The sequence below is a fragment of the Eubalaena glacialis genome, chromosome 3, assembly GCF_028564815.1.
Source record: "Eubalaena glacialis isolate mEubGla1 chromosome 3, mEubGla1.1.hap2.+ XY, whole genome shotgun sequence".
NCBI classification, from domain to species: domain Eukaryota; kingdom Metazoa; phylum Chordata; class Mammalia; order Artiodactyla; family Balaenidae; genus Eubalaena; species Eubalaena glacialis.
The window spans coordinates 8,892,569-8,906,924 of record NC_083718.1 but is presented as its reverse complement, the minus strand read 5'-3'; positions in this window follow the sequence as shown (position 1 = coordinate 8,906,924).

Sequence of the window (14,356 nt, the reverse complement as noted above, 5' to 3'; positions counted from 1 at the left end):
ATGGAACCAAACCTTAACTTGGGAAAATGAAAACCAGATCATTTGGGATTCAAAGACTGTGTCTTGTTCTGTTCTCCGCACCCTGTGTTTAAGATTCTCCTGAATCAGTTAGAAACTTCAGCCTCTCTCTGGCTTTTGTAAGGTCAGAAGCATGCTGAGAATTTTATGATACCAGGAATGCCACCTGGAGCTTTTGTATTCCAGGAAAATGTCAGAAGGAAAAGAGCCAGTCTCGGTGGTTACTTGCTTTTATTTTTTGGATCCACCTCTTTCTTGTCATCTCTGCCCTCTCTTCTTCCACCCATAAGACTGTAAAGATGGCAGATAGGTAAGAGGCGTAGCTAAGTTTGCAGAGAAAAAAAGGGCTAATCTTTACTCAGCTGAAGGGAACTGCTAGGCAATCAGAAGTTAGCTAATGAGTGCAAATAGACCATCTATTCTTGAAGATGCAATGAAGAAAAACGTCTAAAATAAACTCTGGGGGAGGAGAAGAGAAGTAAAAGATTCACACGTTCCCATATTCTCATCTCCAAAATGTTGAGAGAAAAGTGAGGGATTACTTGAAAAATGAGGAGGTTAAAGCTTGAATAAATTATTTTGACAAAGGGAAGCTGTTGATTAAAATATAGAAGAGTTTCAGGAAGACAAGGGAATGAGCTTTATATGTGTTCTAATCATCAAAAACTTACAACTGGGGTGCCATTTTAAAAGTTATAAAGAAAAAGTTGTTTAGAAGAAAATTCTAAAATGCTAAGCCAAAAAAGAAAATTATTTATCTCATAACAATCACTGTGAAACCTGATTTATAATCTTCCAAACATATTTAATAATTCAACTGATAAATATGAAGTGAAATCTTAATTTTTGAAACTATCAATGTTTGGGGGATTACTGCACTGATAGCAACCATTTATCAAAATCTTTTATTTAAAAATCTTACCTCTTCTCCAGCTATCCAAATCACTTAGGGGGAAGAATTCCTACTGGCTGGTCAGAGCTCCTAGGCTTTCTTTCATTCTAAAGAATTGGGATGATAAGTGAAATAAAGAGAAAATTATGGGGCTGACTCCATCTAGATCAGTAACATGGCAAAGGGGTCCAGAACTCTCTAGGGCCGGAGTAGGGGGGAGAGGTTTGAACAGACACAATAACCTTAGCATATGCAAAGAGGAGAGGAGAGAAAGGAGAATTTCAGGCGTGTGACTGAGTTTAAAGTTAGGTTTTTCTTTCAAGTGCTTGGAGGTGCATAAGTTTTGGAATCCATTTTCCATATACTTTGGGGTATTCCTTGAATGCAGAGGGGTGGCCATTGTGCCACATGGAACCCCTCCCACCTGTAGGTTAGAGTCAAGCAATGAGCCCCACGATGGGATCCTTTAGTCCTGAGGATCTTGGATAGCTATGTCATAACTTTTGTAAAAATTCATCACTGAATTACTTAAATGCTCTGAATGTTCGATAATTTGAAAATGATTAGTTTTCTCTCATGGTCCTCCTGGCTGTAAACATAGTTAAATGAGGTTAAATGAATTGGCTTTTGTAATTATCTGTTGGACAAGGAGTAGAGAATAGGAAATGATGATTTTCATATGTTCTTTAGCATCTTCCTAGAACACGTCTATAATGAATTACATTACATAGCTGATTTGGGTATTTGTTAAGCATGAAATGTGTAAAGTAGGGAATATGACTGTTATGATTCTGATAAAGTATTTTTGTGGTTTCTTGAGACCTCTGGGCTCTGTATTTCTTAGGCACTGAAAATTATGCTACTTGAGCAATTCTTTGGGAATGCCTGGGCATCAGTCCAGGCACCTGCAGGGCTGGCTCATGCGAAACAGAGAAATACAGGAGATTTATCTCTGGCCTATCCCTGTTTGGTGTTCCTCGTTTCTTGCTGTGCCTCAACCATATATCCTGCCACTAGTGCCCATTAGGGGTAAATGAATGTGACCCTGTAGGGATAAGTTTTTTGGATAGGAGACCCGATAGGACTAAAAAAAGCCTTTACCAAGAAACACCATTCGTTCTTCCATCTATCCATTCAATTCTTGTATAATGACCAGGCAGTAAAAATAATGAGTTCCCTTGCTCTGAGCACTGAGCACATCCCAGGAACTGTTCTAGGCGCTTCACTGGTGTTATAAGCTCATTTCACCTTCACCTCACTTTCATGAGTCCCTGTTTTACACCTGACACACTATTTCAAAGTCATTTTTGGGGTAGGGAGGCCAGAAGTCAAAAAAGGATTAGATACATCTCCAGGTGAAAGTAAGGAAGCTCTTTTCAGGGGCTGCTTTGTGCAAAACTAAAATACTTCATATAATCCTTGCTTTATTATGTGCTTTTAAGCTTTTCAAAAAATAATTACTATTAGTGACACATGTGCCCGATGAAAAGTTTAACGTTCAGAGTTGTGTCCATATAAATGCTTTAAATACCTACTTTTGAACTCTCAGTAAACCTTCTGAAATCAGTATTTCTCAAATGTTTATGAAGCAAATAATTATTACAATTGCTGTAATCAGGTCAAATATCCATGAGATCAAGGTTCACATGCACTCAAAGTGTATTCCAGTGTTGAACCTTTTTGCCTCAGGCAACTGTTTTCCAGAAAATACTTGCAGATGATTTTGTAAGACTTTGTGGAGGCTCTTCTTCGATTTCACATTCTTGCCCAGGGAAGACATTGGTATGATGCAACTGGTTGACAGCAGTATTTCTCAGCTCTGGCTGCATATTTTAGTCACCTGAAGAATTAAACAAATAATAATAATGCTATTGCCTGGGGCCATCCACAGAATTTCTGATTATATTGGTCTGGGATCGAGTCCTCACATCAGAAATTTTTACAAACACAGCAGGGAATATGAATATGCTTAATGGCTACTGGATTAGGGTGAAAAATAATTTCATTTCCCTCTTTCCATGTCTTCTCCTGTCTTACTACTCTTAAGTTTTCATTAATTAATGTATCGTTCTATTTTTTTAAAAAGAGCAAGAAATGAACCCCAGATAGAAATGATTTGTAAGTGATCGATAATTTTATACTTGGCTCATTTTTAATGTTCAAAGCAGAGCTAAATGGTATCATTAGAATAAAAATCAAATTATAATACAGCTGTGTTAGTTATGAAAACAGATTAAAACTTTAGTCCTCCTCATTTGGGTTCCTTATTTTGAGTCAGGCTTTTGTGTTTCTTTTCTCTTCCACTCCCTACTCCCACCCCCTCCCTCCCACTGCCTCTCCTCTCTCTCTGTTTAGCATTTTATTGGTATCCAGACGCTTGACATTATTGAGGCTTCCTCAAGGTTTTTCACAGGTGCCAGGAGACACACTTTGCATTCCTTATCTGCAGTAAGGCGAAGTGTGAAGAGTTAGGAAGATTAAAAACAAACTTTAATGATACACATCCTCACTTTTGGATTTAATCTGTGCCTGAAGATACTGTGACCTAAATTACAAAATATATTATAGTTTCAGAAAAGGCAGCTGCTCAGGTTCACTCTTAGCAAGTTCAAATTGAACTCCGTGGAATATGAAACAGCAGAAATTATTTACAATCTATTCAGTTGCCAGCCCTTCCTTTGGGCTGAAAAGAATATACATTTGTATTCCTGTTATATTCTGTTGTGTTCTTCCATCTTTCACCATCCCTTAGGACGGGGAGAGAGTTGGAAGGAAGGAAAGAGATGCTTGCTAAGCTTCCAGGGTCCAGGCAGAATGAATAATGTGAACAAAATGCAAGTTTAGCTCAACGGTCCTCCTTAAGTGGTGCATAAATAAATAGCATACAATAACAGATTTCGTATGGTGCAATTATTTTTATTCAGAAGTGTAGCTACATGGATATACAATATCTAAAAATGCAGGAAATTCCTTTTCTTTCAGAAAACCATACTAGCACTTAAGAACAACAGGACTCAAAAAGATTGATGTGGAGGCCAAGAATATGACTTGAAACTATAACAATTGTCTTTGTTATTACTATGAACTGTTAAAAAGAAAGCAGGTTTAGTGGCTAGTCATATCATGAACATTTTCATCTGACTGACCACGTAAAGCTGCCTCCATAAAGAAAGAGAAAGTAGAAAATGAGTAACTTGCTCTGAAAAATATCAGGATCCTTAAATTTTTCAGCCTTGTTTTAAAAATAGAAACATACACATGAAGGTCTTACTTTTACCTTTTTAATGTTTAATAATGAGAGTATTGATCTATTTCATAATATCCTTTGCTGCTGATACATTTTGCAATTGGTGTCCCATTACAACACTAGAATATCATGTTTCTGTAAGTGGTTACGATACTCTACAGCTAATGTTTACAGTTAAAATCACAATTGGCAATTTCTTTGGTCATGAACCAGTGCATTGCATAGTTAATTTCGAGTGGCGTCAATAATACTGCAAACTGGGTACCATTTTGGTGGAAAAGTTTGCCTTTGGAAGTGATATTTTCAACCTGCCTTAAAAATTGCTGCCAAAACCATTATTCCTCACCTAATGAGAGGCTTTCCTGGACTTTTAATGAATCAGGCCATTCCCCAGCACAGTGTTCAATACTGACTTGTGGACTGTTCTGTTCCAGACCCGAATTGAAATTCATCAATGGCTGTCTTATTGGTAAAATCATTAGGAAGCAATGCATTATTAAAGAGTTTTTCAGACACATAGGGCTTGGAATTGTTATTGATAACAACGTTGCTAATGTTTCCCTGTAAAATAGTCTTAGTGAAAAGCTATGGATCTAAAGCTTCAGGCAGTTTGAGTGCATGGAGAGGAATATGTAACTACTTGTGGTGGGAACAGACTTTGAGTGATGACTACTTTGCCCATTACCTGGAAACACATAGGAGTTGAACCACAATGATGGCACTTCCAGAAAAAATATTATAACACTGAATTTCTTTCCCGCAAAGAACTTGGTAGTGTTAAAGGCTTTTCATTTAGATCAGCTATTCTCCTGTCTTTATTGAAGAGCTCTAGGTCCAGAGGTCTGTGGTTCAATAGAGCCCTTCAGTGGCTGAGTTTGAAGTCTGCTGATTTTATGAGCACCTGGTAAGGAGAAACAACATAGCTATAAAAAAGTACAAACAACTTCAAATATCATGTTGTATCTTCCAGGATGTATAATGACTCTACTCCTTTTCCTGTCTCTGGCTTTTACATATTTGACCTGACCTTTTCAAAGCTCTGTTTTGGTAGTCAACATTTCCATTGTTGTAGATTTTAAAAATTTATTTTTATATTTTCATGCGGCGTTCTACTGTGATGGTGAGGGATTTTATCCAATTGCTTAGCTGTATTCCGCACTGATAGTTACAGTTTAAATGGCTTTTACCATACCCCAGACACACCTAAGCTGAAAATGACTACCATTTAGTTGACCTGGGAGGTGCAACCACAAAACAGACACCCAAATAAAACTTTTGCTTATTAATTACTCAGTTCCCTCTGAGTCATTTTAGACCTCATTTATAATTAGAAGGGGCTGTAGCAAATGGAATGTTTGCTTGCAGGGGTCTCATGGAAGGATCTGTTGAGTTCCTAGGCCATGTCAGGAGCTGTAACTAGAAAGCTAGAGGTATGGAGAAAGAAGCTGGGGGCATAGCAGCAGTTTGTAGAATACTCAAGCTTTGCCATGACTCAGATATCTTAAATGTTGTCTTTCTCACACACTCAAAAGTCTTGGGCTGGCCAAATAGTTCGTTCGGGGTTTTCCTTAAGATGTTACAGAAAAACCCGAACAAACTTTTTTGCCAACCCAATAGAATTTTAAGTAACTGATGTTACTTTTAACACATATGCCAGGCTCTATCTAAGCACACACACATATATATGTAGTATAAACTAACTTAATTCTTTTTAATTAAAAATTTAAAAAAATTGAACTATAGTTGATTTACAATATCATGTTAATTTCAGGTGTACAGCACTGTGATTCAGGTATACATATGTATCTATTCTTTTTCATATTTTTTTCCCTTATAGGTTATTACAGATATTGAGTAGAGTTCCCTGTGCTATACAGTAGGTCCTTGTTGGTTATCTATTTTATATGTAGTAGAGTGTATATTGTAACTAATTTAATTCTTATAACAGCCCTATGAGGGTAGGTACGGTGCTTACCCTCTTTTGAAGAAGGAGGTTGTTCTGTTTTGTCTTTATACACATTGCTTTACATGGAGAAGCAAGTGGGGCACCATGGGGCAGGATTTTAACCGTGTCCACTGTTAGATCTAAGATACGCAGCGGACATTTGAATAATATGGATTTGAACTGTGTGGGTCCACTTATCCATGGATGATTTTCATAAGTATGTACTCCAGTACTACACAATCTGCGGTTGGTTGAATTCGCAGATGCAGAGCCATGGATCTGGAGGGCTGACTGTAAAGTTACATGTGGATTTTTGGCTGCACAGAGGTTCGGTATCTGTAAGCCCTGAGTTGTTCAAGGGTCAGCTGTATTTGAAGGAGGGTAGGAAACTTGGCAGGATTTGAAATCATGCAGTTGAGCTCCAGAGCCCTCACTCTTAAGCCTGTGCTCTGCAGTGGTACCCTACTGGGGTTCTAAATATGGGAGGGGCAGAAGAAATTCAATACAGAAGTCTTCCCTTATCCGAGGTTTCACTTTCAGAGGTTTCAGTTACCCTGGGTCAGCTGTGGTCCAAAAATGTTAAATGGAGAATTCCAGAAATAAGCAATCCATACATTTTAAGTTGAATGCCATTCCCAGTAGCGGGATGAAGTCTTGAGCCGTCCTGCTCTGTCTTGCCCAGAATCCCCAAGCATCGTCATCATCTGCTCCCGACATCAAACCATCACGATCACCTGAAGCAGATAATCCTCCTTCTGACTTACCCTTAGAAGGCCTATAGCCTAACGCATTGTCACAAAGCCTACGTCCTTCACCTCACTTCATCTCATCACATAGGCATTTTATCATGTCACATCATCACAAGAAGAAGGGTGAATACCGTACAGTAAGGTATTTAGAGAGAGACCACATTCCCATAAGTTTTATAGCAGTATATCGTTATAATTGTTCTATTTTGTTAGTTGTTAATCTCTTACTGTAGCTAGTCTATACATAAAACTTTATCATACATATGTATGTATAGGAAAAATCATAGTATGGATAGCGTTGGTCCTATCCGTGGTTTCAGGCATCCACTGGGTGTCTTGGAAAGTATCCCCTGAGGATAAGGGGGATACTGTACAAATGAGGAAACTGATGTGTGAACTTGTGATGTAAAGGAATTATGTAAATAAGCAGTGTGTGGCAAAAGAGAGACTAAAATTCAGATCTTTAGCACTTCAGGCAGTGTACGGGTGAAGGCGGAGCTGGGGGCATGACTCTCCTGTGCCTCTCGTGTGGCTGTATTGATGTAAAGCCTGTTGGGGGTGAAAGACCTTGGTGCCATGCCTGCCTCTGCCACTGTCTGGTCTGGCAAGCTAGGTGGGCTTAGTGTCCCTGGAACTTTATTACTTTTTCCTTGGACAAAGAGTCAAAATAATCTCTTAAATTCTTGTCTTTTAAAAAGACGTAATAATTTAATATTTTAGAGCCGTTTTAAGTTCACAGCAAAACTGGGGGGACGGTACAGAAATTTCCCATATACCCTCTTCCTCCACACCTGCCTCTGTCAGCCTTTTCACTTCTAAAGTTCTATGACACAAATTTAGTTTTTCTTCTCTTTAGGATCTCTTCCCTTAAGTTCTCACCTGTCATGCGCCAGCCATTTATGTAAAAGAGAACATTAAAGTTTTCTACTGGTGGGTAATTTTATCTGAGAAATAGTCATTCAACATTGCATAGAAATTTGGACCATAAACGTTTTTCCTCAGTTAATGCACAATGTCAAAGTTTGGTTTAGCAAAGGCAAATTATAGATCATAAATAGAAAAGAAACATTAATTAATTTTTGAAACTTCTCCTTTTAAAAGTGAGATTTTAAACCTTAAAGCATTTGTTCAATATAGCAGGCACCTGTACATTAATGTAAAAATTTTCTTTCCCCTTATCCTGTATTTATTCTTTTTTTTTTTTATAGCACCTCCCATAAATATGTGTTATGTATACTTGTTCATTGTCTGCTCCCCACTAGAATGAGTTCCATGAAGGTGGTGACTTGTGCTCATATGGAATGTCTTATCATCAGGAGCGCAAGTCAACAAACTGTTTCTTTAAAGGGCCAGATGCTAAATACTTTAGGCTTGGTGGACCATATGGTCCCTGCTGCCACTGCTCAGCTCTGATATTGTAGCATGAGAACAGACAGAGAATACCAAAGGATTTAAGTGTGGCTGTGTTTCAATAAAGCTTTATTTACAAACAAAGGTGGTGGCCAGCCGGTCATAGTTTGTTAATATCTGATCTAAAGCAGGTCTTGCCCTATAGCTGAAGCTATTTATTCATTAAATCAATGTGCTAAAACAGTAAACATTCATATTATAATTTAAAAAAATGTCAAGAGTTCTAATGCTTCTCTGTGTATCCTTATCACCCTCTGGGCTAAAGCTCCCACCTTGGAAGACATATTTCTCTTCAAAACATTCTTTTCTGCAAAACTTCATTTATGTAACATTTGGACTTGTGGAAACCTGGTAGGGTCAGATCAGCTTCCTGTTTGCCTTCAATAAGTGTCCTTTCTCTTGTTTTCCTGTCCTATCTTAAGCCTATCTTTTTATGAACAGCCTTTTATTGATTTTTTTCTCTGACATTTCCACCTTCTAAGCTTGTACTGTTGCCCCAAGAATCATGTTCCTGGCTTAAATGATTTCTTGAGCATAGAATCTTGAACTTTGGAACTATTGTATATACCCCCGTGATTCAAATAATTCAGAGGAAAGTTCTTCAGGGTTATGATTTAGGCTTTATTTTGCTTTTAAAAGGCTTGTTAAAGTTTTAATTTTCTGTTGAGGAAATAGAAAGAAAAAAGAAAAGGTGTGGTTTAAGATTGATAGATGTCCTTTAGGATCTTTAAACTTTTTTTTTTTAAATTAAAAAGTTGAGCAGGGAATGAAAGCAGATCTAGAAATCTAAGGATTTTCCATGTTGCTTTTCATTCCAGATTTTCCATTTTTTAAATAAATTTTACTTGGCTGGAAACTTAAAATTAAAAATTAATTGTCATAGATATTGGGTCTGTGATTTGATATTCCCCTACTTAAAGTTAATAAGTTAGTCTGTTACTATTTCATGGATGCTGGCAGAAAATAGAATACTACCAGGTCAGAGGCAAGGACTTCATTGCTCTTGGTAACAGCCAGCAGCAAGAACCTCAGCATATTCGTGTTGGGTCACCTTGACCCCAGGTCCCGTGAAAGTGACACAGTACAGCTCCGATACGTACTGAGCACACAGTAGGTGTGCATCACGCCTGAGGAACACTGAGTTTGGGGAATCTGCTGCTTTTATAGCAAGCAGTAAATACAACCTGCCCTTTGTCCAGGGATGCAGGTTGTCTCAATTGTCAGGGTTACTCATTGCAGGCACAACCCTGAGAAGTGGGCTGGGTAAAAAGCGATCAGGACCTTGCATTCTGATACCCCCAGCATGACATTTAGGAGAACAACAGCCCTGTCTTCCCTAACAATACAGAGAGTCATTGGAAGCGAGAAATCACATGAGAACAATTTGGAGCCGCACAAGCTCACTCTGGTCAATTCCTAGAGTAGAAATAAGGATGAGGAGAGGTAGGTCTGTTCAGCTGTGCAAGATCTTCGAGGCTCACTGGAGTCCATGTGGTTATTTCCTAGAGACTATCCCCACCAGAGAATGAATATTGGCCTCTTTCACCTGATTGTTGACACCATAGTTTAAACTACTCATACCTAATTAAAGGGATGATTTCTGATTAAATAAGAATTTATTTAGCAAGTGAACACTTGAACTTTCATAGTTAGGTTCTCTACAGTTCTTAATTTCACAGCTACTTAATCTCTGAATCCTAAACCCTTGCTTACCAAAAATAAAATAAAATAAAAAAATAAAACAACAACAAAAAACTTTTCATTTTGTTGGAGTGTTGTCAATATGAAACTCCCATAAAACTTTGTCATAGAAGTAAAAAGAGCCTGTACCACTCGTAATTATTACAGAGTTTTTAAACCTTAGAGGCACAGAAATTGGTATGGAGCTAGAAAACTGGATTTTCTTAGTATCACTAATACTATCATATGTCCATTGCCATTGCTTAATCTGAAACTTAGCTTGGTTTACTAGATGAAAAATGAGGGAAAGCTCTTTGTGCTTTTGGTTCTTCCCCAGACGTTAAAATATGAGCATAAAAACATATGAAAAAGGGCAATGAAAACTTCTCTCTTACATTCTCTTTTTAAAAAAGAAGGAAGAAAACAACTCTGAATAACATAAAAATTAAGATAAAACTATTTGGAAATCTGCACATAACTCTTGCCTGGTCATAGCTCTTATTTTGGACAAAAACATTTATTATTATTTTTCATGTTGTTTGAATAGAAATGGTAAAACTAGTGAGGAAAACATAATTAAAGTATGCTTGAATTTTGAAATGCTGAGTATGCATCAAGAGGAAAAATTCATTTCTGATTATTTAATTTAAAACTTTGGATGATTAACAGAACTCAGTACTATATATATATATATATATATATATATATATATATATATATATATATATATATATATATATATATATTCTCTAATACTATTAAGCAGTGTTTAGATATCCTTTTCCATATAAATCTGAGTTTGGTATAAAGTTGGTCCTCAGAATACTAACGATAGATTTATAGAGTTAGTCTAATGGAATACATTGGGTTCCATTTCACGCTGGCCATGACAATCTTTCATCTGATTTTTTTAACAGATGTTATTGGGCCCTTACAATGTGGAATGTATGGCTTTCTGTATCAGGAGTTTACAGCCAAGGGTGAGAATATACATATGTATAATAGAAAGCAAATACAAACTATAAATTCAGATAATAAAGAGCTGTAGGAATTCAGAAGTTCAGGAAATTGATGTGATCCACTGCATTGACAGACAAAAAGAGAAATATGATTATTTTGATAAATGCAAAACAAAACAAAACAAAAACTGTGATAAAGATCGATACCATTTGGTGAAAGACTTCTTAAACCTCAAAGTGGTAGGGCGCACTGTGGTTAATTTGATACTTAAGGTTTTTTCTAAAGTTCACCATTTACACAATTACTGGGAAGCTGACAGAATGGGGAAGACATTTGCAAAGCCTATGCTAATAAGGAGTTTACTGTCCAGACTATAACAAACTCTTGCCTATCAACAACAGAAAAGAAAGAAATCCAAAAGGGTACAAACAGGTAAGTCACAAAAGAGGAAAATCGAAGGGCCAATGGGCATATGTAGGGTTGCTTAAATTCAAGTAATCAGATAAATTAATATTAAAACAGTAATGAAATGCCACTTCTTAGGGGGTCATAAAACTCTTTCTTAAAGGGTCAATAGTAAACATTTTAGGCTATGCAGACCATACCACCTCTTCCGCAGTTACTCAGCTCTGTCATTATAGCATGAAAGCAAACATAGACAATACATAAATGAATGGGCATGGCTGTGTTCCGGTAAAATTTTATTTATAAAAACAAGTTGCTAGTCCACAGGCCATAGTTTGCCAACCCTTTCATTGCCAACAATTAGAAGTATGGACAATGTCAGGTTTTTCAGGGATGGAGAAATACTGAAACCTTTGTTATGGTGCAGGTAGGAAGATATATTGATATGGCAACCAGGCTTTACCTTGCCATATTAAATATTAAGTACCCTACAACCCAATCTTCTTCTGGACAACTATTCCACATTCATTCACAGATTCACGGGAGACACATCTGTGCTGTTTGTGGTGGTGAGAACTAGAAGCTGTCAGTTACAGAGGCTGGATGGCTATAATGTAGTGGACGTACTTCATGGGGAACTGAGCAGAAGCTCTATACCACGGGCTAGATGAACAGACAGTTATAGGCATGGAGCTTAAATACAGTTCTGAGTTGAAAAGGTAAAATTGGAAGGAAATACAAAGCAAAGCTCCATTTATGTACGTGAAAATGTATGTACACAGTACAAAAACAAAATACAGAATTTCAGAACACATACAAACAAAAGTATGCATTTAAATGCATCAGAATGGTTCCTAATGGAAAAGGAAAGTGGGGAATGAGGACCAAAGGAAACGGAACATATGAGAGAGGTTTAGACCAATAATGATAGGGTGCCATGAACTCCGGAGAATAATAAACTCAACTCTGTAATGGAGAGAAAAAGGATGGGAAGTGATTGAAGAGGCATCATTTCTTTTCCAGGATCTTCTCTGTTTGAACTGATGCCATTGGAAACCTTCCCTGGCTCTGCTTCTGGTTCATGAGCCCGATCCCCGCCCTTACCAACTGGCTCCTTTATGCTAATCCAGGTTCAAGGGCCTTTTGAGGACCTGTTCTTGGCACTCTGCCTGTGTCACCTTTGTATGTGACATTTGTCTTCACCTGGAGTACTGTGTTTAGTTTCTGCTCACTCTATTTCAAAGCTGAAGGTCAGCCTCAGTCAATCCCACTCCAGCCGTGGTGCCTCAAACTAGACTCATGAGAGGGTAGATAGGGTTTTAAAAACCAAAAAATTTCCTTTTATTAATGCAAGCTGCAAAGAGATGTCCCAGACTTCCCCTCCATGTCAGTCCATGAGTGGCCACGTATATAAAATACATGAATGAATAAAGGACGCAAGATCAAAGATCCTTAGAAATTTTACTTTAAAATTTAAGTCCTTATGCAAACTTTTCCAAGTAAAAAGTTGACATTTGTGTGTGTGTATGTAAAATTCAGCGTTGTTTTGGAGTAAAAATAGTCTCATCCTTGTCAATCCATGCACTTTCTATCTGGTGTTTCAAAAAAGGTATATATAATTATATATTTTTAAATATATATATGTATAAATAATGAGGTAAAATGCTTCCTAATCTTTTTGGAGGCTATTACAAGTAGAAAAGAAAACCAGATTTCTGAAATGTTTCAAGTATTACCTTGTTTGAAAGCAGATAATAGTTGGAGACTTTCTTCATCTACCTGCTTGAGAATTATGTATCCTGAAGCAAGATAGCCTAATATTTGACAGTACAGATTGATATATATAGAAGGTGTATGCTACTTTCTTTAATGTAGGATCTTCATTTTTAAAAAAGGCCTTAGCATAATATTTTTAAAAAAAATAATTTCTTATAAGAATCTGCTTTTGTTGAATTATGTTCAATTTCATTTATACACACACATATATATTAAAAATTAGGTAGCCGTTTTTCTCAAATGCATTCTAAACAAGTTACACTTTGTAAGCACGTACAAATGCTTCTTCATCTTAAAGAGTATTTCTTCTTGAGACTGCTCACTGTTGGAATGACTCATTGAATAACCTCAGCTTACGTTCACATTTCCTGTTGGTTGTAGTAAAATAAATGGCCTGTTCAATAAGAAAACGAAGACCATAAGGAGATGACTTTTTCATGGTCTTATAGAAGTGGTTTAGTTATAGTTTATCTAATTCTTTTCAACCACTAGAGCCATTAACTATATTTCATTCTCCCAGATCCCAGCCTTAAATCTCCTCCTGCCCTAATGTTTGTCAGTATCACGGGGCATCTGGACCAGCTGGTGGTCAGATGGCACAGCCAGAATTTACATAGATTTCTCCACATCGCCCAATCTTTGTTTAGCAATCTTATCCTGACCTTGGTATTATGATCAGCAGACTTCTTCTCTCTTAGTGACAATCCGTGATCAATGTCAAAGCTTTGAGTTCCTTGCTTTTTGTGGGTCTGCTCTGCAGAAATCTCTCCTTCATTACTGCTTGATTTTTAGCCTCCTGATTGTGTCAGCAATTATTGACTTTTTGGTGAGTGTGAGGAAAAGTTTGATTTCTCTGGATGGAGTAGCTGGATGCTGATTCCTTTTTATTTTTTCCTTTCTCTTATAAAAGTAACCATTTCTCCTTTTGACAAAAGTGATCTGACTGCCTGCAATTGTCAGTTTACTCAAGCTGTGGAGATGGATGAAAGGATGCAAAAGTATGATTGTGTCAGGGGAACGGTTCTGGTTCTGCAATCAGTGTACTTTCAAACGGTTTTAAAAATTAATTTACCATTTTTATCAGAAGAAAATGTACTTGACACCTGGGTCTGTTTTAAAATATGTTTTATAAATATAAATAAACATATATCCTATAAGTAACATAAACCAGCTTGACTCTAGTATATCAAGAAAAAATACTGACTATTGGATTTATGATATCCTAGGAGGATTTCTTAAAAAAAGATTTTTCCCATTCCAGTCTTTCAAAAACA